Source organism: Astyanax mexicanus, chromosome 11, assembly GCF_023375975.1.
Source record: "Astyanax mexicanus isolate ESR-SI-001 chromosome 11, AstMex3_surface, whole genome shotgun sequence".
NCBI lineage: Eukaryota > Metazoa > Chordata > Actinopteri > Characiformes > Acestrorhamphidae > Astyanax > Astyanax mexicanus.
Genome location: NC_064418.1, coordinates 16,098,062 through 16,118,903, shown reverse-complemented (window position 1 = coordinate 16,118,903; position 20,842 = coordinate 16,098,062). Strand labels below are relative to the sequence as shown.

The following is a 20,842-nucleotide window of genomic DNA, read 5'->3' as shown; positions in this document are numbered from 1 at the left end:
GGAAAGTGAAGTGTCTAAGATTGTCTCAGAATATGGAGCTAATTACTGGCATAGCATAGCTGCACTTGATCACGCCATGTTTGTTTGAAGCATGTAGATCAATATCTAATTTAAACAAGAGCAGGGTAAGGAGAGTGTAACTTCGTCTGCTGTTTAGATATAACTCTTGCTGGTGATTAAAATACGCTGCTTATTTTAGTATGCTAAGCTTAATACTGGACCAAACATCTTTACCATTTGTTTACTGCTTCTGCTTGTGGTCTTAATCACGTCTTTCCACAGACTGCTCACACTCCTCACATACAGAGCAGAACAGTTCAGCTTGCTTATACATTTTTAAAGCAAGGCTTGGATGTTCAAACGGACAGCTAATTAGGTGTATTTTAGTGTACAGCTCACTACACAGCACTGAAGATTTATTGACTTACCTAGGTGTGAAATGTATTTCCATTCATTACTAAGGTAGAAGTATAGATAGTAGGGTTTTAAAATACTTCTGTAGAAGTTGAAGTATCAACTCAAGCTATTTACTCAACTAAAAGTGTAAAATAACTGCTTTCAAAACTACTTAAAGTATAAAAGTAAGAGTAATGTAAATTGAAAAAGTACCATTAAGAACCAAAGCTTAGGTTGAACTACAGGAGCCTCAAGTACACTACGCCCACTTCCCAAAAAAACTTTTCTAAAAGCCATTTCAGCTACATATATGCCGATTACAAATGAATGTATTTTAGTACAATTAAAATATTTTTAAAAAAGCTTATTTGGGACATTTCGAGAGCTCGAGTCTCTGAATGGATCATCTTCATACTAGACTACATACGTCCGATATGTTCTTGCTGGAGTGTGAAAAGACAAAATGAAAATGAAACATTTTTACATAAGTAAGGTAACAAAGTATTTGCAGTTCGTTACTTGACACCTCTGATGGCTAACACAGAATTTAAAAGCTAGTGGAAAATATACTACTTAAATATTTGTTATGAGCTTTAAATTAGCAATAATTTTAGAATACTTAAAAGAATGAATAATTAATATTTGCACCTCTTCCCATTTTCTATTTCATTTCAATATTATACAGATCGTAGGGTCAGAATTTGGCACCAACAGCAGACATTTCATGACTCTATGCTGCATTGTGTGTAAACTGATTGGGCTGGTGTAGACACTGTAATGGTATGAGGTCTGTTTTCTTGGCCATTGTGCATTTGAATATTGTTGCTGACCCTGTGAATCCCTTTTTGTCCACAGTTTACCATCTTCTAATAGACAATAATTTTGTCTGGCCAGATTATTTTTTCCCCCAATACACACAAAGGAAATTAAGAAAGAAATTAACATGTATAACAATGTCTAACTGCAATAATGTTTCTATGAGAAATACTTCATTTTCTTGAAAAATCTCTGGGTGTTAATACTTTCAATGCTTTCAGCCATGACTGTTTATACTACCATTACATCACAACCACCCAGTTTAAAATGATTCTTTCTCATGCTCGGTGCAATTATCTATTCTCACCAGAGAGGGTCCTGAATCCTAAAACTTACAGACATCATCGTTAATGTTACTTTTAGCGTTTTCATTGTGTTAGTCCGTGTCTAGCTGGGAATGCTACGTGAGAAGCATTCCCACACTGTGGTAATGCAACCCATTATTATTTCAAGTGTTTTCTGTACACCATCTTTTAATAGACAACAATTTTGTCCGGCCAAATGTTGTATTGTTTTTTTCCCCCCAATACACAAAATGGAAATAAACGTTTATACTAATGTCTAACTGCAATAATATTTCTATGAGAAATACTTCATTTTCCGGAAAAATCTCTGGGATTTCAATACTTTCAGCCAAGACTGTTTGTGGTAACGTCACCAGAAAGGATTGCATATTTAAACACTCATAAATCCTAATTAGTTTTTTTTTATGTTAACATTTTTAAACAAACTCTACACAATTTTGTGGTGCTGCTTTAAATTTTCCCTTCACATTGTACATGCTGGATAGGAAGGATACATCAGTTGTGTCCGAACATATTTGCTCTGAAAATAGGCAGCGATAAATATTTCTTCATTTTGGGCAGACTTCTATGATTAAGTTGCTGAAAACAGAGCCTACCTTGGCCTTGGAACAAAGTTATTGATTCCATATCAGTTTCAATATGCTCTATATTATAGCCCACAGCTGATAGAACTGAAGAGATCTTTGAGCATCAGCCTTGTTCATAATAACAGAAACATCACTACAGTGGAGTGAGCCATCAGAGCAGGAATAGCTCTGTTTGGAGTTCCTGTCTGTGATTAATCACATGAAATACTCTGTGGGGCAACAGCAGACACCAGGCATCCATTACGAGGTAAAGCAGGCGAGACCAGAACAAGACAAGCATATGAGGACTGGTGAGAGTGATGGAGAGCGAGAAAGAGAATAAGAGAAAGAGGGAGAGAGAGGTAAAACAAATGACTCTCATTCACAGACTGTCGCCGCCTCAATCTGAATTTAAAGCACTTACATTAGCATCAGGCTCTGTCCGGTTTGTTTGCAACTTGGTAACTAAAATAGAACCTCTTTCTTTCTTTTAATGTTTTTAAACATTCTGGTAACATCACTGCAACGTCACTTGTGAAATGTTTAAATTTTTAACATTATTTTTTACGTTTTCCTAATGTTAGTCCGTGTCTAGCTGGTAATGCTATGTGTGAAACAATTCTAATTAATTCTAATAACGCTGTGATCATTACTGTTTTAAGTGTTTTTTGTAACATTGCAGGCTAACCTTGATGGAACCTTTTCAAAATGTTGCTAAATACAGTGACATTGCAGCGATGTTACCAGAACATTTAAAAATGTTGAACTAAAATGTACTAAGAACATCCAGAAATCTTGAGATATTTAATGTCTAAACATGTTAAATGCATCATTCAGGTATTGGTAGCTGGAATAATGAGTATAAACCAGTTAATCCATCAAAAATAAATAAAAACGGGGGCTTTGAGTGGTCCAACGGGTTAAGCGCTTAAGCGCCACTATGTTCAGGAGATCGCCGGTTTGAATCCTGTTCATGTAGCTTGCCATCGGCACTCAGAGCCCTGAGAGAGCACAATTGGCCTTACTCTATCTGGGGGGTGGATGGCGCTCTCTCCCCACATCATTCCAAAGGGTGATGTCGCTCAGCACAAGGCGTCTGTGAGGTGATGTATCAGAACTGAGTCGCTGTTCTTTCCTCAGAATGCGCTGTGATGTTACTCGGCAATGCTGTATTAGCAACAGTATGAAAAGAGGCAGTGACTGACTTCACCATCCTGGTGTCCTGGTGTGTTGGGGCATCACTAGTGACAGAGGGGTCCTAATGAGTTGGTTGTGTAATTGGCCGTATAAATTGGGGAGAAAATGGGGAAATGGGGGAGAGCTACACTGGTCAATCATCTTAAATTGATTTTTTAAAACAAAAAAAATGATTAGGTCAACAATATTGCATTCTAATGATATATTACTATTGTCTGGTTATGGCGAGCATATGTAATTAATAAAAGAGTGTGAAGATGAACACTTACCCATCATCCCCTGAGTTCTATTACTGCCAGAACTCAGCTCACACACTTCCTCAGGTCTAATTCTGCGACGGCTGATATCTTCTCACTCAGAAGTGTATTAATCACAGATCTGCTGGCTGCTGGTGAATGTATGGAACCATGTGTGTGTCTGTGTTGTGTAGGAGGAACTGGACTGGGACGTGAAAAATGCTGGACCTAGATCAGAAGCTTTTTAGAGCACAGCTAATTAGCATCCCCGTACACAATTAGTGGAGATGATCAATGAGGAACATGTAATCTTCAGCAAACTACAGCATCGTTTAGAGCCCTAACAATGAAATCACAATGAATGTGACAGCAATTAGGAGGGAAACAGAAATACTGCTACTAAAGTAAGATCTTCATGCAGTAAACAAGTGTTAAATAACAAAATATAGAAAGTGCAGAAAATATTTATAATGTATATTAAATAGTAGTATACAAAGGTTTTAGATACTTAATCACATTAAAGGGTGGGTAATTTATTAAAATTAAATGTTTTTAAACTCTTTATCGCTTGCCACTATTTCCTCAGTCTGGCAACCTAATGTGAGCTTTATGTCTGGGGAGGGTTGGTGTCTTAAACGGCTCATTTTCATGAATTACTGATTGTTTCTTTAAAGGGGACATACTATAACTTTTTATAGTCAAGTTAGAGTAGGTCTATGGGCTCCACAAAACATATTCATGAAGCTCTTTGCTTAAAAATATTCTCACATTATGAGATCTCACCAGCTTTATTCTTGCCAGTCCATTCACTTTTCGAATGATCCATTTAAGAACCATTTAAGGGTGTTTTCCACATGCTAATTTTAGCTTGTGCTAAATTGAAAAAACATGAAATACTTAAATCTCCCTCATCTGCTAACTTGCCACGGACAGTAGGTACAGATCCCTCATTCAGACAAAGTCTGCTGGCTAATTCTGCTTTGTACTGTTCAAGGCTAATAGTTGAGGGGTAGTGCAAGAGTGGTTCTATGCAGGTTTCCTTCTTGTGACGTCACAATAAGGGAGGATCCAAACGGCTCATAGAAGCAAAGGTTTCCTTACACCAAAATCTTTTAACTGATTCGCAGAAAACGAATGGATTTTTTTTTTGCATTTGGAGGGTTTATTGGTGGAGTAGTGATCCAATTTAGCCATGAAACCTCCCACATTAAAATGACAGATGTTTCATTTTTATTGTCCAACCCCTGTACCTCTAACAGTCTAATATATGCTTGCCACCCTGCTTCATCCAATTAAATATTTTAATAAATTGGAAAATGGTTTTATACAAGCTATATATTTCCTATTATCTATAAATCTATTCATAACACTGTCTAGTGAGCAGCATATAGGCTAACAAAAGCAAACTTTTCCAGTTAAATTCTATATTAATATTTTCAAAAGCCACCAGAGACCCCAACAATCTCGACAACCCTTCTTCACACTGTATTGCGTTGATTAGCCTAAAACCACAATGATTAGCTTTTCTTCCATGTTTATCTGGAACGCTTGAAAGTGGAATTAATTTTTTTTTCGAACACTGCGCTGAGAGGACATGTATCAGGCAAACACCGGCTCTCTGATTGGATAGATGCATCACATTGGACATATTCATTTGCATAAAGTTGATCTCGGCTTAACTTTTCATCACATCGCACCCCCCGGACTCAACACGTCAGACCCATGATGCACCGCGCAACTGTGTCTGATGGAGCCGATGCTTGCCAGTGGAAATGAATTAAATACATTGTGTGTTGACCGTTTGGAGCAGTGTAAATGCATTGTCTAGGTTGTGACTGCAATGCACTCTGGGACCTGCAGTTTACTGCCTACATCTACTAAAAACGTCCAATCTCGTGCGCCATCCTATTTACCAGCTCTTTTTAAAAACAAGTTAGTGTTTATTAAGTTATTCATACTGGAGTCCCTCTACCCCATATCTCCACCTAATTCCAATAATTAAACCCCCAATCTGCTCAGTATTGACTGAGATCCCTTCAGAGAATTACTGCCAGATTGTGTGTGTGTGTGTGTGTGTGTGTGTGTGCACGTGTTATGGGTGAGGACTGATAATGATAGCAGCGTTGGGTGTTTTCCATTACTCTAAGCTCTGCTCTCTGCAGGTCTGAGATGAGCAGGGTTGTCGTTCTATTATCATTCAGAGCGTGATGAGAATCTCAACACAGCCCTCAGACTGCTGTGGCAGATACTGAGGGAATTCTCTTCAATCACTGAATTCTTACAGTGCGATATCAAAATAAAAAGATATGGCATGAACACTCATCTCTTGAAAGATATCAGAGCTCTTACACAAAAACCTCTTATCTCCAAAATGTCAACTCTACAGGGGACATTATATTCCATTCATTAGGAAATTCTGATCATACAAATACAAAAAAAAAAAAGGATTCATACATCACTTGTGGTCTTCACAAGATTGTGACAATTAACTATTATAGGACTGAGTGTGTTCTGACTATTCTTTTGATATATCCCATGGATGTACATGCATATCTTATGTAATAGTTAACTGTCTGGCCTGAATGTTGTAGGCTGTAAGAGCAAGTTACCATATTCAAAGTAATTTAATTTAATTAAAATAATTGTTCTATCATGCAATGTTTAGTACCTAAAGTAGTTTCAATGTAAACTGTATTTGTCTGATTAATATATATTTTTCTTTTTTTTCCCATTTTCTCCCCAATTTAAACAGCCAATCACCCAACCCACTCATTAGGGCTCCCCCTATCCCCCCTTTCATAGTGATGCCCCAACACCAGGAGGGTGAAGACTAGCACATGCCTCCTCCGATACATGTGAAGTCAACCACCGCCTCTTTTTAAACTGATGTTACATTACTGAGTAGCATTACAGCGCGCTCTGAGGAAAGCACAGCAACTCGGTTCCAATACATCAGCTCACAGACGCCTCGTGCTGATCGACATCACCCTTTAGAGTGATGACGGGAAAGAGGGGCATCTACCCGCCCAGAGAGAGCAAGGCCAATTGTGCTCCCTCAGAGCTCCGGTAGCCAATGGCAAGCTACATGAACAGGATTCAAATTTGGGTGTCATGTACTTATGGTTTGTAATATGGTATTTAATAAACACTATCAGAAAAAAACAAGGGCAACAGATTATTTCAGATTAAATTAATGTATATTAGATTTTTTTAGGGTTTAAAGTGTGGCTATTGTCAGTCCTAAACAACTATGAGTGATAACAGTTTACAAAAAACAGAGCACTTCTGTTATTCGAAATCATAAAATTTCAAAAAACATTTTTTTGATCTTCCCATCAGGAAGATAAAGGCTGAAACTACATTAATGCACAAAGACTAAGAAGCTAGTTGAAGCTCAATTGCAGTAGAAGGACACAACTTATAATTTAAAAATACTTATACAATTTGAATTTCCCTAATTTGCTGGCTTACGAACAGTTGATACAGATCCCTCATTCAGACAAAGTCTGATGGCTAATTCTGCTGTGTATAATCTGAAGTTCTCAACCAAAATACCAAAATGTAGGATCATCAACTGATCTAGACTGACGGGGGCTGCCAGGTGAGGGGTAGTTCCAGGGTGGTTCTATACAAGTTTTCTTATTGTGATGTCACAAGTCATTACAATCTACAACAAACAGAGCAACATTACTTCTATTATTCCAAATCAAAAAATTTCAAGAAATAATTAAATTTTCCCCATCAGTATTATAAAGGCTGAAACTGCATTAATGCTTCTAAACAGTATTTTTTTCTGATCCAAATCTGAAGCTGCTGTAACCTTTCACCTATTTAATGGTGTTTCACAGCTAGCCAGGATAATAAAGATGATTGTATTGTGTTAGGGTGACAGATCACTCAGAGCAGCTAATAGTTTTTTTTTTTTTCTGCAAAGGGCAAGAGGCTGTCATCCATTTAGCGGTGGTGTAAATCTGTTTAAAAATGACGGAATCATCAGTCACCCCCACTGAGCCGAACGCCTTCCAGTCTCCATTCAATCCATTCACCATGTCCATTAGGACAGTGCCAGTAAGTGACTCTTCTGAGGGGTTCATCTAACATACTGTAGTACTGCCTTAGTATAATTCATGTCATTCCTAAACCTTATTTACGAAGAAAAATGTCTAACAATGTTAATCACCAGAACCACTGGAAGATTCTATAACTGGTAGAACCCAGTGTCTAACAAAGCCTTGAGTACTCTATACTAAGTGTGGGCAAAATGACCTAAAATTATTTTCACAATATTTTCAGAACTCAGTTACTTAGGTACATTTGCAATAACAAAAGTATTGGATTTATGACAAAACATGGATAAAACAAAACAAAAAATAAATTTTATATAATGATAAAATTGATATACAGTTTCAAATATTACGTAGAAACAAAACTATATGTAAACTTTAGTCTACTTTGTAAACAACAGCAACTTTGATAAATAATAATAATGTAACAAAATAAATATTATGACAGAAAAATGCACTAAAATGCAGTCAAAAAATGTAAAAATGTGACTTTTTGGCATGCTGTCACACATGCTAGACACACCCCTTTGGGACCTCCTGGATGAGTTTACCATGTCCTTTTGGAGTACATTTGGTAAGCCAGTCACTCCTAAGAAGGTTAAGGCAGACAAATGCAAAAGTGGCAGTGAGGGACATGCAAGGTCGATAACAGCTTATACAAACAACATACAAAAGAGTGGCCAGGCAGTCCAGGGTCATACACAATAAATAAAAAATCAGAGAGCAGGCTAAGGCAAAGTCAAAAATACAAAAAGGGTCGGCAACAAAGAAGAATAGGCAAGGCAATAGGATAGTCAAAAAACAAAACAGATCACTAATGGTAGACAAAACAAGAAAGTGTGTTGTATGAGAGCTAGAAAACTAGAATCAAAACTTGGCAAGGACAGGAAGGAAGTGAGAGGTATATATACACAGGACAACAGATGTGGGCAATCAGTAGCTGGGTGAACAGGAGCACTGTAGGTTTACATGATCAGTGAGAGAGTGTGAGAGTTCCGGTGAGGTTGCATGCTGGGAATTGGAGTCCTAAGTCACAAGTTCAGAGTCCAAAGCTGCAGGCTGACAGCGAATCTAACAGTGCTCAGACTCACAAAGCATCTGCATGCACTGATACACGTTGCCCTCTGAAGACTTTGTAATAAAATGCATGAGTATCAATTTGAGCACATGTCTACCCTGTTAAATATGTAAAATATGTGCAGTTAACTACTGTTATCAGTAGTTTTATAATATACTGTATTTTATACCTAAGTGAAAATGGCCAAATTATGCCAAACTATCCATTTCCCATGACCAATGTCATGTAACTCTTTAGTGCTACAATAATCTGTCTGTATAGCACTGTCTGCATCCTAGAAGGAAGCCTTCTCTAAAGCTGATGCACAAGAAAGCCTGGTAGATGGCACTCTTTCCCCTCATTACTTCAAAGGGTGATGTCGATCAGCACGAGGCGTCTGTGAGCTGATGTATCAGAACTGAGGCATGTGCTAGTCTTAATTCTTCTGGTGTTGGGGAATTACTTGTGATAGGGGAGTCCTAATGAGTGGGTTGGTTAATTGGCCTTGCAAATTAAAGAAAAAATATATAAAATATATAAATAAAATTATAAAAAAAAGAAGTAAAGTTAGTTGAGCTGATCTTCACCTGAGGAACAGCTGCTGTTCTGTTTATCCTTTCACACGGCACTAACGTGGAAGCATCACGCTCACTGAAAATCATTCGTCCACTCATTTACCCAAATGTACAGTAAACCAGTAACTAAGGGTCAGTGGGGTTGTGCTGGGTGTGTGTGCACCTGCTGTGCAGGATGTGATGGTCCTAAAAACCCAGCAATATCTATCCCTTGCTGCTTAGCAACATTCAAACTCTGTTCTAACATCTGTAGCAAGAGGAAACCATCCCCATGCTCATCTTCCCACTGCAATTAACCAGCCTCAGCCGCCAGCTCGCACCATCCAAACCCCCCTCTGCCGCATTACCACCACTCACCGAACTACAGCCAGACCCCCCGCCGCAGTACCCCACAAATAGCATCTGCAGCGGGAGGGGAGGGGGGGTGTGAAACCCCCGAGCCACAGCCCACAGTGCTCTCCCTCTGTTCTGCTGCAATATGTTGTGTTTAATAATTCAGGACCACTCCGACCCAGCGCTCCGTTATCCTGCAGGAGAGAGGATGGATCCCCTCCGGCCCCTCCCCCTCCGGGCTTCCCCGGACCACCCTGACATTGACTGACTGGAGGCGAGGGGAAGTCGAGGGTACAGACAGTCTTCTGGAGGTCACCCAGCTTTTAAAGCTCCTAAAGAGCCCAAAATCAAACTGATTCCAATTCCATTACCCCAAATATGGTCCAACAGCCAAAACATGTCTGGTGTCTTTATTTAGTTTATTTCTTTAGGTTTTGTTTTGGAGCACCTTGAATACTGAACATAGCAAGTTAACCAGATTTGATTCTTTACTATTATTCTCCACTTATGACATAGCATACATTTATTTTTGTCATTATTCAGGGAAAAGCTCCCAAAGTGCCTTTTTGCCATTTTTGGCAGACAAATATTTACATTGTGTCCAATTTTCATGAAAAATGGACCAATAGAAATGCTCCAATATGTTTAACATCTTCAGTTAACTTAGGTTACTGTTACACGTTTTAAATTCTCGTTACTATTTATGCCCTACACCTTGAATAAGAGTCCTATTCTATTGGCAGTGCTTTTCTACAAGAACTAGAACATGTGTGTTTATTTTCACATTTGTCAGCATGTGGTTCAACTTAAAGTAGCTGTATATGGTAATTTAAAAGGGTGTCCACAGACATTAAAACAGGTGCTCAAGTCATTTAAGTAATATAACACTGACCTATATTTTGTGTTGATGTAGAATAATGTCATTTTATTTTGTATTCTGTCTGTTTGTGCAACTGGCCACAGGCTCACACTATGTGTTTGTGCACTGCTGCATATCCTTGTGTGCATAACAAGTGGGGGTGTTCGTGCTTTAGGTTTGGTCTGTATTGACAGTTTGCTGCTTAGATAACGTTTGACTATTAATGTCTGCCTAGGTTGTATTCAGTTAGTGGCGCACCTGTGTTTTCTGTTGCCAAGATAGCAATACACCAGAAATGTACCTGAGCACACCTCATTTCAAGACCACCACACCCATGGGTGTAGATATACTGTATTTACAAGCACTGTTGTTATTTAAACAATGCAGCATAAAGTGTGAAAATAGATGGTTGGCGGGGTGTAAGATAGCAATAATCACAGCTATATGCCTTGTGCAGGGTGTAAGGGCCCTTACTGTCACACTTAAGGATTTTTTCAGGTGGTTTCTGAGGTCTTTCAAGTTACTATGGGTTTTTATACTTTAACCTAACAGCCTTTATGGGATCACAAAATAATGTAATTAAATTTTAGGGATACTGGTAGGCTTTGTTTAACACTTATCCTAGACTCTAAGAATTTAGAGCCATATTGATTGGTTTATTTACCCCCAAGTTTGGTTTATTTACACCCATAACTAATTAAGAGAATCAGTACATGCCTTTTGTGTGTTTTGAGCCATGCACGACATACTTTTCCTGTTGTTACGATAGCAGACACAATGATGCTTGTCTATAGACCTAAAATAGGCCCATAATTTCACACTTTCAGGTGGTTGTGGTGTTCCAAGGTGCTTCCAAGTTTCTAAACTTCCACTTCACAGCACAATAATGTAATGAAATTCTTGAGAAATTGTTAACACTTAGACTGGACTCTATAGGTGTCACACCTTAGCCTGTGTCTGTCCAGTGTCTTTCCTTTTTTGTGGTTCCTTTCTGCTCCTGTCCTGTTCTCTATTGTTTACCTGTCATGTTTCCCAGCCATGTGCTACTGTTGTGTTTTGGTCTTGTCTCCGCCTTAGCCCCGCCTTGTCATCTGTAACCCCCTCCTGTCTCATTTGTAACTCTGCCCCCCTCATTACCTGCACAGGTGTCCCTAGTGTGTGCCTGTTTATAAATACCCCATGTGCTCCTTTGTTCTCTGTCGTGCTTTTTGTCTGATCTTGTCTTGTTACTATGTCCAGATCTAGTTTATCTGTTTTGTTTAACCTCAGACCTGCTGTGTTTTTTGTCTTCAGTGTTTCAGGTTTGCTTTTTGTGGTTTGTTTCTTTGTTTGTTATTTTTGCTTGTTTGTTGCAGCCTTTTAGTTCATCCTCGTTTTTTTTAGTGTTTTGTTTTTGTTAATTTAAAATATGGAAAATAAAGACGTGCATTTGCATCCTGCCTCCTCCTCTGTGTTACAATAGGTCAGTTTCCCAGACAGAGATTAAGCCTAATCTGGGACTAAATGAAAATATAGTCCAGGACTAGGCTTTGTTCCTTACTGGGAAACCGACGCTAAGAGTCTAGGCTAATGTTGACAAGGTCTTTTGGTTTTCCAAATATTTCATAACATTATTTCACGTCTTAATGTAATAAACTAAATGACCTGAAGCTGATCCTGTTATTACCTCAACACCTGGAGACATATCACCTCATCAGCTCCAAATATGAGCAGAGGTTTACCCCAGAAACAAAACAGGATTCTACTTAATTCAGCTGCAGCATATTTGTGCAGCAAGCAGAATCTTACTCTGCTGGGCTTTCTGGATGCACTATTTGCACTACTGAGGATTTTCTGTTGGCACAATCAGCACAGCCTGACTGATTCCATTCTCCAAACTCTCAGAGGAAAGTCACTATAGGAAACCAGCACTGAGAAACTCCACCAGAACTGGAAGGACAAACATGGAAGGACAAAATACAATAGGAAATAGCTTAGCATGGTGCAGCAGCAGAGGTGGCATTAGTTAATAGCTGTAGTAATAATCTGGGTAATAAATCAGTTTAAACTGCTCCTGAACAGCTGTTCAAACATGAGCAGTATATTTGATAATTACTGTTAAATAGAGGTCAGATAGAGGTAAGTTCACATAAATGAACCACCCCTAAATTCCTTTGGAACTGGATCAAGACCACCATCTTTTGCAGGTCTCAGTGTGGTTGTTTTGGTCCACACCCTTGGTGCAATTTCTGTTTTCACACCTGCCAAAAACGAATCGCACAATGGGTGCAAGCGAGTCATAGACTAGATTTAAATGGACCAAATAGTGTTGTTGTGAAAATGCTAGTCTTTAGTCTTGTCTCAATCTCACCTGATTCTTGCCTTTGTCTTGGTCTTGCCTCCACCTGGTCTCAGTCTTGTTTTAGTCACTGCTCTTTTACACCCCGCCAACAGACTATTTTTACACCTTCCCCCTGGGTCACTCAAATAGCAACGATGCTTATGAATAAATCTATGCTGATGGTGATCTAAAAATTAGGAAAATTAGTTGTGTTCAGGTAAATTTCTGGAGTATTGCTTGTTTATCTTGGAAAAAGAAAACAGAGGTACGCCACTGACTGAATACAACCTAGACAGACGTTAACACTCAGACGTTCATTGCTATCTTGGCAGTAAATTGTCAACACAGGTGCATCCCCAACATGTGTACACCCTCGCTTGTTATGCACACATGGACATTCAGCAGCGCACAAACCCATAGCGCGTGCCTGTAGTTGGCAGCTATGCAAACTTTTACATCAACAATAAACAGAATGAACAAGTGCAAACAAGGAGGTCAGTTTCCTCTGCTGAGAAGCATTGGACACATCCAGGTAGCTGCATCATTGAAGTCAGAGTGCACCTGGCTCATAAAGGGAATGGCAAGTGACACACTGATTGGTTTATTGCACATGATGCTCAAAACACATCCATGATTAATAAAAAGGGGTAGTACATTCCTTTTGTGTGTTTTGAGCTGCACAAGACATACTTTTCCAGACGTTACAATAGCAAAGACACACTGAAACCCCCTAAATGAAGCTGCACAAGTTGATGGCTCGCCTATAGATCATTAAAACAAGGCATCTGGTATGGCTTGCCACTGTAACTATTTATAAAATACCATTAGCTGCGTTATACTAATGGTTTTGCTGGAGTAGAGGTAGGCTTTGTCACGTGAGTGTGAATGTCATGTTATGACAATAAGGTGTGAAATTCTTTTACTTTGGAACAGCCTTCTGTGAGGTAGCTTCTGGGAAATGCAGCCCACCTCCACTAAAGTCTAACCTTTGGAACACAGCTACTGTTTTTGTCTTGCTAACTCCTAATTTTGGTCTTGTCTTTTCTCATCTACTCTTGGTAGCTGTCATGGTATTAATTTCACCACTGTACCCCATCCTTTGTGATGATATTCATTTGTATGATAGAAGACTCAGAAAATGCCAAAGCTTCTACACAAATCCACAAAATAAAGTGAGGTAATTCTCAACGTGATCGGATTACAGCTAAAGCATATTATTTTGAGTACCAGTGTGGCTATGGGGTTTATTTTCTAATCCAGTTAATGCACTGCATCCATCACTGCGCACACACACTCATACACAGGATTCCCTAGGAAAAAACAAGTATTAATTTGTGTGTTTACAAGATGAATGTATTTACTGTTTAACCTTTTGTTACCGCTTAGAACTGAATCAGCTGTTGTTTTAAATTTAATTATGATCAGTGATGATTCTTACCAGTTACATTATATGTTAATAATAAACATTGCAATGATTCAAGTGTTCATTTACAATACTAACTTAGATTACAATTAATTCAAACATTGACGGTTTGTGCTGTGCTATAAGTGGCTAGTTTTCTAGCTACCTATCTAAGACTTCACTCTCTCAGACAGTCAGTTTTTATCATCAATACTCAGGTTAGTTATTTAAAACAGATATACTGAGCTGTGTTTCTGAACTATGATTAAATGATTATATGATTAAACACAGAATTCTCTAACACCACTGTGGGGATGAGGTGTATAGTAGGGATCATCTAAATGCAATCAAATCCTTAAAGCAATCCTTAAAAAAACTAGAAGAACCTTTTCCTGTACATTAAAGCCAGTCTATCAAAAGCAGAATAAACTCTTTTTTAATACCCTTGATTTCAGAAGAAACAATACATTTGTCCATATAGTTTATCAACAGAATTATTTCAATACAGTATCTCTATAATGTAATGTATTCCAGTGAGTCAGAACTGTGGTATTCATATACAGCTTTGGAAACAAAATAAGACCACCTATAAATGAAGAGTTTCTTTATTTTACCAAATTGAAAACCTCTGGACTATAATCAAGAGGAGGATGGATGATGAATTTTTGCACCGGGAGTGGCTTAACGTTATCCAAAAGCAGTGTGTAAAACTGGTGGAGGAGAACATGCCAAGATGAAAACTGTAATTAAAACCACGGTTATTCCACCAAATATTGATTTCTGAACTCTTAAAACTTTATGAATATGAACTTGTTTTCTTTGCATTATTTGAGGTCTGAAAGCTCTGCATCTTTTTTGTTATTTCAGCCATTTCTCATTTTATGTAAATAATAAATGCTCTACACGACAATATTTTTATTTGGAATCTGGGAGAAATGTTGTCCGTAGTTTATAGAATTAAACAGCAATGTTCATTTTACTCAAACATATATCTATAAATAACAAAATCAGAGAAACGTATTCAGAAACTAAAGTGCTCTCTTAAATTTATTCAGAGCTGTATAACATAATCAAAGCCAGCCTTATTGTTTTCCCAGAATGCCACCTAGTCCCAAACAATGTTCTCCTTGGGGGTGACCTCAGTCTTGACTCCAAGCACTCCAGTCCATGTGTTGCCCAAACCCGTCATTACAGAGAGTTGGATTCTACAGCCCAGACCAGGTTTGGCATCTCTAATCTGGGTTGATTTATTGAGGTCAGTGCAGTAGCAGGCCTGAGCTGAGCTTCCACGGCCCCCCAGAGACCACCGACTTCCAGCCAGAGCGGCTCCGCTTGGCTGCTGTCCTGCATCTGCACCTGCCTCCTATTACAGGTTTCCTACTGCAGGTTTTGGTGAATGGAAAGATGACTGTGAAAACTAAATATCTTAATGGATTCAATAAAGGAAACTTATGAAATATGAAATTTAAAAATGACCCAATATTTCCCTCAGCTCGGGTCAACTCTACTGTATCCTGACATCATCACCTGTGTGGGATGTGTTACTCTATATCTGACACCAATTGGTTTGTAGACGGTTCTCAGTTTGGCAAGTTGCCTTGATGTTAACAGATGTTGTGCCAAATCAAAAGTTTATTTTCTTGTGACTGAAGTCGAGTTTTAGCTCATCATACACTACAGGACTTTCAGTTTGACTGTCAGCACTTACTGCACCAGAGTCTTCAGACTAAAGCAATCTAGCACAGAATCACCACCACTGGAAATCTGTGTTAAAATCAGGATAAAAGCTGTGGAGGTGATAAGCAGTAGAGATGCTCTCATTACTGCTACTGTGAGCTAACTGACTGGTTGGTGAGCTGATGGTGGAGTTTTTTTTATAAGGTAAAGTAAAAGAATTCGAATTATATCTATGATGCTGAAACAATTATGATGATACTGTTGTTGAGAAAATAACAACTTTCCTTCAGTATAAAAATGATCAAACATTTATAAACAATATTATAAATAATTTTACTTAATTCCTCCATATGAATCCCTTTCATTTTGGGACAGCTTCCTAATTCTGAAGTGTGTGTTCTCCTCTCTATATGTTCTCTGGTCAAATGTTTCTTGTTTTGATCTCTGAACTACCAAAAATGAATCCATAACCACACGTTGCCTGGTCAATAATCTGAAGAGACCTGGGACCGCAGTCTCAAAGATTACTGTTAGTAACACACCAGTTACACATCAGTTTTTTTTTATTTAGCTATTTCTTGACATTTTGGCGTGTTCTCCTCCACCAGTCTTACACACTCCTTTTGGATAACTTTATGCCACTCCTGGTGCAAAAATTCAAGCAGTTCAGCTTGGTTTGATGGCTTGTGATCATCCATCTTCCTCTTGATTACATTCAGAGGTTTTCAATTTGAGAAAATCAAAGAAACTCATCATTTTAAGTGGCCTTACATGTATGGGTAGCTTGCTAGTTTAGCTAGCATGCTAATCAGCCATGCCAATACATGCCACACTCACCTTTCACCCCCACCAATTGACATAACCAGGGGGCATGTCCCCAGCACCTTTTAAAAAGGCATTTTTTAATCTACATAGATAGATAGATAGATAGATAGATAGATAGATAGATAGATAGATAGATAGATAGATAGATAGATAGATAGATAGACAGACAGACAGACAGGGGAAAAGTGCGACTTGTCACCTACCAGTGTGAACACAGGGTACAGCTTATCAATACGCATGGGCAACTAACACTATCACATCTGGGATGAACGGATGTGTCTTGTCAGGCTGTAGCTCTTTATTTAACTGGCCTGCAGTTCTTCTTCTTGTCTGCTTGACGTTCATGTCTCCTGTGTCTGAAAAGCTGCTCTCTTCTCCTTTTTCTAACTCAGTTGTTCTTTTCACCCAGCATGTCCCTACAGAGCAGCGTGAGCGGCTATCTAACAGCCCGACTGACAGCTAGCGGTGGCCTGCAGCAGGCCAGTGGTCCCGGGGGGAATGCAGCCGGCTCTGCTTTTCTTCTCTGTATCTCTGGACGGTAATGAACATCACTGGAGGGCCTGTAACTCTGACTCTCACAAAGTATAGCTGCATTTCTGCAAGACCAGAGAGCAAAATCTGTATCGCCAACACACCCATTCATTTCAGAGAACCTCTCATTTGCAGTCGTATGCCATAACATTAGAACCACCTGCCACCTGCAGTTTGAGTAGCTTCTTTCCTGTTATGCCACCAAAATAGCCCCAATAACCAAGGCCCAATCGCATTTCACCCCTTGACCCTACCCCTCTGTTTTGCGTATGATTGCCAAGGGGAAGGGATGTCTTAATTCTTGTTAGGCTGGAGGGGTAGAGGGAAGGGATAAGGCTTATTAGCCGTTCATACCAAGATTTTTCAGAGGCACCTTAAACCGAGGGGTATGAGAAACTCTGGTAAGATGGCGTAACAATATTACCCTATATTACCATCGTTTAATATGTAGTTTCAATGTTTTATGGCCGAATTCTTCATAACAAGTATACAACGGATTGCTTTAATGCAGAATGGAAAAGTAAAATAAAACAAATTAGCTAATCAAAGCTAATTTTAGCTCACAATCAAAGAGGAATCAAGCAATGGACAATAATAATAATACATTTTTGCTCCATCTCCCCCCTTTGTGAAAACATATAATAAAGCCCTAAAATTAACTAGTTAATCAGCAGCTAGGTTACTGAACTTTTGCACTCCTGATGTCATATCTGGTGCTTGAAGGGTTGTCCAGTTCTTAGGGGGAGGATTTCACTTGAAAAGAAGTGGTAGGGGTAAGTGGTAGGGGTACACTTAGGTTTCAGCTGCCCCTATAAGCACCCCAAGTGTAAACAAAATGTATTTGTTTTCTGTGAATCAGCTGAAAGAGTCTGGGGTCAGGAATTATCACAATAAGGAAACCTTAATTGAACAAAAATGGCACCACCCCTTACCTGTAAAGCCCCACCAGAGCCCCACCCACTAGATCAGTTGTAGATCTACCATATCAGTCTTCAGAACTTGCGTCATGAACATGACTCTGTCACCAGTTCAACAGTTGTTCTTTTCTTCTCATTTGGAAAATATTGACCACTGCATCCTGGAAAAACACACTACAGAACCTGCCTGATGTTCTAGAGATGTTAGATCTAGTCTAGAACATCACAGCTTGGTTCTATTCAAAGTGTCTCCGATTCTTATGCTTGTTCATATTTCCTGTTTCAACACATCAAACTGACATTCCCTAAATCAAGATACACAGCGCAGGGTTGACAGCTCACCTATAGATCACTAAAATAATAAATAAATAAATAATGGCTTAAAAATACACACCTCTAATTATAAATAAATTTAATAATCAATGCATAACAATATTATTGTTATTTTAAGACAAATTAATTCCATTGAATAATGGTAAGTCAAAATAATTCATTCACTTTACTTCAAAGCACAGTGAACATTTAATACCAGTAGTTTGCAGTCTACTATTTGTGTATGGAAGCACAGGACTGGCTAAAATACTGGTAATGTTCATTTGTGTGAAAACACTACATCACTACACACCTCCAAACTTCATGTGGCCTTCAGATCAGCTCAAGAACTGTAGAGTGTAGAGAGAGAGCTTCATGGAATGGGGTTCTATGGCTGCGCAGCTCCATTCAAACCTTACATCACCAAACGTAATTCACACAAGCCTGGACTTTTGGCAATAGGTTTTCAGTATATGTGCAAAGTTTATACTATCCAGTGTGAGGTTTAAATTTTTTTCCAATTGCTAACACACTAAAATGTGTAGCACAATTATTTAAACCAGGGGTGTCCAAACTTTTTTTGTTGCGGGCCATAAGTAGAAATATATTTGAAGTCAAGGGCCACAGACTCTGTCTGTGAGTCTTTTAGACTCTTTGGCCCGTTTTTCTGCGCTACAACTGCGCACCCTCTCCACTTTTAGACTCTTTGGCCCGTTTTTCTGCGCTTCAACTGCGCACCCTCTCCGCTTATAGACTCTTTGGCCCGTTTTTCTGCGCTACAACTGCGCACTCTCTCCGCTTTTATACACTTTGGCCCGTTTTTCTGCGCTTCAACTGTGCATCCTCATCGCTTTTAGACTATTTGGCCTGTTTTTTTCTGCGCTAAAACTGCGCACCCTCTCCGCTTTTATACTCTTTGGCCCGTTTTTTCTGCGATAAAACTTCACTCTCGCCGCTTTTGGACTCTTTGGCCAGTTTCTGACACCTATAAACACCTGCTTAACAGTGGGCCAACTTTCATTTTATTTCTAAAATACCTCGCGGGCCGCTCCAAAAAAGGAAACGGGCCACAATTGGCCCCCGGGCCGTAGTTTGGACACCCCTGATTTAAACTGACACTGACAAAGTGTACATTTGATAATGCTATATGTAATTTTGGTTGGAGAGCTTCATTTTGCAGGATGAATGAAGTATTTTGCAGTTTCAGGGTGTGGTTTCGTGAATCGTGTTAAGTAATTTGATAAAACCTGCCTAGTTTACAAAATTGTGTTTTAGCAATTGGAAAAAAACTATCATTCCACAGACCACAATTGGAAAAAACCAAAGAGTGAGCCTGCTTGAATGTGGGACACTGAAACCCTGAACACACTGTGTTCTTCTTCTCCCCAGCACGGCTGTTTCCAGACCGGGAACACAGGATGAAAGCTGACCTAATGGTAAGACGTCTCTCTGAACACCTGCCTGCTCTCAGCATGTGTGTGTGTGAGGGTGAGTGCGTATAGTATGCATGTACTGTAGGAAGGCTGTGTGGCCGAGTAAATGGCAGGTGTGTGTGTGTGTGAGCAGCAGATGCTCATGTTCTGCTTATGTGAGCTTTAGGTTGGGCTTATGTGAACTAGACTGTAATGTTCTGAACATGGAGTCAGGGGACAGACTTTACTCACCTCTGTACTCTCACTCGCATGTGTGTGTGTGTGTCTGTGTGTGCTGAAACCTATCATTAAAAAACAAAAATGCTGATGGTGGGATGGTCCCTCCACTCCTCATCATCATTTGGTGCAGTTCAGTGCAGGTGTCTCCTAGGCGAGGTAGCATTGCTGGGGCTTAGTGCTTTCCTCTAAGTGTGTAGATCTGTGAATCTGCATTAGCAGCAGCCTATAAAGCTCTATGACTGTCTTCATTTGTCCTGGAGGAAGCAGTGCTTCTTTGGAGCATTGACGTTTTGGAGATGTTCTGGCCCAGTCATCTAGAAAACCATAGTTTGGTTGCCAGTCTACCCTAATTTAATACATCAGCTTAAAGGATGATGTTCATGATGTTCACTCACTCCCTAATATGTCAATCGAACTCACAAATAGGTGCTACTGGAAACTGTTCACTTTTTAAATGGCCAATTAGTGTAATGCCTGGTAGAGGGGGCATTTTAATGTTGGGTTGTTTTTCAGGGGTTGGGTTTTTGCACCCAAAGTTCCCATAAAAGGAACTCTTAATGCTTTAGCAAACCAAGAGTTTCCCAACATTGCGAAGACAGTTCGGGGACAGCGCCTTCTTATTCCAACATGACTAAACATCATTACACGTTTCAAGGTCCATAAAGACATGGATGAGAGAATTTGGTGTGGAAGAACTTGACTGTCTTGAGTTCAACCCGATAGAACACCTTTGAGATAAATTACAGCAAATACTGTGAGCCAGGCCTTCTCCTCCAACATCATAGTCCAACATTCCCATAAA

The 20,842-nt window shown here is 39.2% G+C and overlaps 1 protein-coding gene across 1 annotated transcript in view; it reads right to left on the bottom strand.

Annotated features, from left to right (window-relative positions):
• tmem163a (transmembrane protein 163a) overlaps positions 1 to 20,842 on the bottom strand; it is a 98,212-nt gene that overhangs the window by 31,149 nt on the left and 46,221 nt on the right. The window lies entirely within an intron of this gene.